The 3,305-nt window shown below is 43.1% G+C and overlaps 1 non-coding gene across 1 annotated transcript; it reads left to right on the forward strand.

Annotated features, from left to right (window-relative positions):
• Nucleotides 1–1,065: 1,065 nt before the first annotated feature.
• Nucleotides 1,066–1,140, forward strand: Trnas-cga (transfer RNA serine (anticodon CGA)). The gene has a single exon. It is a non-coding gene; the product is annotated as a tRNA-Ser (tRNA).
• The last annotated feature ends 2,165 nt before the right edge of the window (nt 1,141–3,305 follow it).

Consider the following 3,305-nt stretch of genomic DNA (forward strand, 5'->3'; position numbering starts at 1 on the left):
CTGACGGCAGAAACCTGAAGGTTGGCTTCAGCCGAACAAAACTTTATGAGTTTTTCTACGTATCTGTAGTGTGTCGTGACCATATGTCAATGAATGGAGTTACAGTGAATTTATGAAATCGCTTCAATCATTTGTAATAGCCCTGTACTTCTCCGCCCATTTTGTCGATGGTTTCACAGGTTAGTTGAGCAATATGAGAAAGTGCGTTCTCTTGCTGGTGAATCACACCTCTTCTCATGGCTGGCTTCACCTCGTTTAACAGCAAATCAGAGTAGTAATGGCTGTTCATTGTACACTACTCTTCCAGATAATCACAAAAAACTGGACCATCAGCATCCCTAAACAACGTCAACATGATTTTTCCCGCTGATGCTTGGGTTTCGAATTTTTTCTTGACAGCTGAGTTGCTGTGCTTCCACTCCATGCTTTGTCTTTTTGATTCTGGCTCATAATAGTGAACCCAAGTTTCATCGCAAGTTAAAATTTTGTTGAGATAGTGCTCGCCTTCTCTTTCATAGTGTTCCTTTAGCTCTGTGCACACTCACAACCGTGTTTCCTCGTGTAGCCGCGTCAACTCCTTTTTCGGGCCATCTTGCTCGCGTTTTGCGGTACTTCAGCATGTTACAGATAATGTTTATGAACTGTATCAGTACTAGAATGAGATTTTCACTCTGCAGCGGAGTGTGCGCTGATATGAAACTTCCTGGCAGATTAAAACTGTGTGCCCGACCGAGACTCGAACTCGGGACCTTTGCCTTTCGCGGGCAAGTGCTCTACCAACTGAGCTACCGAAGCCCGCGAAAGGCAAAGGCCCCGAGTTCGAGTCTCGGTCGGGCACACAGTTTTAATCTGCCAGGAAGTTTCATATCAGCGCACACTCCGCTGCAGAGTGAAAATCTCATTCTGTAAACATCCCCCAGGCTGTGGCTAAGCCATGTCTCCGCAATATCCTTTCTTTCAGGAGTGCTAGTTCTGCAAGGTTCGCAGGAGTGCTTCTGTAAAGTTTGGAAGGTAGGAGACGAGGTACTGGCAGAAGTAAGGCTGTGAGTACCGGCCGTGAGTCGTGGTTCGGTAGCTCAGTTGGTAGAGCACTTGCCCGCGAAAGGCAAAGGTCCCGAGTTCGAGTCTCGGTCGGGCACACAGTTTTAATCTGCTAGGAAGTTTTGTATCAGTACTAACTTGAACCTTATCAACTATCATTTCCACAGTCACACGGCTTTCGTCACGAATAATGGCATCAATTCGACTTTCAAGTGAGGGAGTTGAAACTGCAACTGGTCGGTCAGAACGGTGTTCGTCAGTCACTAAGTCGCGACCATTTTCGAGCTGCTCTACCCGCTTGTAAAAATTTGAACGATTCATATGACCTTCACCATAAACTCCAGACATTCTGCAATATATATTCAATGGTTTCTCACCTTCAGCAAGTCAAAAACAAATAACAGAACGTTGTTCAATTAATGTGGACGTCTCAAGCGGACTCTCCATCTTGAAATTTATTTTTGAGGTTATAAACAAAACAATGTTGATACATCAGCTGATCAATGCTCATCCCAGTAATGCCAACTTAAAGCCATACAAGTACCAAATCTGCCCTAGCAACAGCCTTTTCCCCAGACCAATTTTTCTCATATATAACAAAGAACTAACGTTTGAAGTGATGGGCTGGCGACTGTTCGCCCAACTACACTGACTACAAAGAGTAAAACACTAGCACTTTGGTGGCTGCATTCATCACAACCCTTCAGATGCGACTCTGGCTCTAGTGATTAGCTGAGCCCACGCAGAATAAGGTGGCCGCTTGATGCACTGGTGGCACAGCATATGTGGGGAGACCAGTAGTGGTGGGGGTCACAGGCAGGTGCTGTAGGGAAAATGCTGGGCGCTGGAGGAGAAGTGCCATGCTAAACTGAAGCCCGTGCTCACTTTTTTTTTTTTTGTAAATAGATAGTGGAGACCCTCCACACCCACACTTACATGGTGACCATTCAAAAAGATGTCACCTCTTCTTTGGTTAGTATCCAAAAGGAATTCTGTTGAAAATGAAACAAAAGTAGGGATTCATTTTCGTCTGGCATTTTAACCATTTATAGGTTTCAGGGATGGGTTACGAGTGTGAATTTTGAGTAAAACCTAGACATTTCTCTTGCTGCCATGTTAAAATTTGCTTTTTTTGCCAAAACATAGCGGAGTTTACACAGTGTAACCCCACTAACATGTTGTGCATACGCAATTGCTAGAAAATTGTGAAACAGTGGTTAATTAAGTTTATTAAGTGAGGAACTGAGGGTAATTAAAGTCTGTGGCTTATGAACTCAGTAGAAAAATATACGTGTAATGCCTCACTTAACATGTTCCAAAACCCATATCATTTCCCGTTTCATCAGCCCTTTAAAAATTACATTCTTTGAACGAAAAAGTCTGTCATTAGTGGATTAAGAAGGAAGAAAATGAAGTTTTGCTTAATAATCATATCGCAAAATACTCCTCTCTTTGTGTGCTTTCATTTGCCAAAATTTCATTTCGATACCTGAAACCTTTTACGAAAAGTGAGGAACGTTTTGGATATTTCAGTCTGGCCTTATCCCTGGGGCGCACGATCACAAATGAATGTGCTACATCACAACAATTTTCTCGAGACTGGTGACGAAAGAGCCCACCCAAAAAAAAATTCGATATCTTAGTCAAATTTCAAACACAGGAACATATTATGTAATATTCAGTGAACGCCAAATCATAGCGACCCCTATTTTTCATTGCCAACTTTTTCAAATTTCATGCAGTGTCTTACTTCCATGTAAATATCACATCATCATGAAGCTGACATACAAAACTGTAAGTAACGAAAAATTGAATTTCTTTCTTTTTTTCTACCGTTCAGTTTCTGTAAAATCGTTTGAGAAAGACTGCAGGGCGTGCGCCTCGATTCCGTCTTCGCTTTCCGGCTGAAAGGGGGCGAACACTGTCGGCCTTCCCTTCCGAGCTGACGAAATGAACTCGCCCAGCGCTTTTGACGAAAATTGTTCACTGAGCATCGCCTACCGTATCCAGCATGGACTCTACAACTGTAGCATGGATGGCTCTGGCTGGACCATGAAACAATGGTACTTTGGTACTTAGCTGTCTGGAGAGAAGAGACACACTTGGATCTTGTCATGCTGATAATGATTGTATCCGTACTTCGTATTCCAGGAGAACCTGACGTGTGACACATGGGGAGGTCGTTATTTATTTTTATTTACACGTCAAGTTCCGTAGGACCAAATTGAGGAGCAAATCTCCAAGGTCATGGAACGTATCAAATG

The sequence above is a fragment of the Schistocerca cancellata genome, chromosome 7, assembly GCF_023864275.1.
Source record: "Schistocerca cancellata isolate TAMUIC-IGC-003103 chromosome 7, iqSchCanc2.1, whole genome shotgun sequence".
Classification (NCBI taxonomy): Eukaryota; Metazoa; Arthropoda; class Insecta; order Orthoptera; family Acrididae; genus Schistocerca; species Schistocerca cancellata.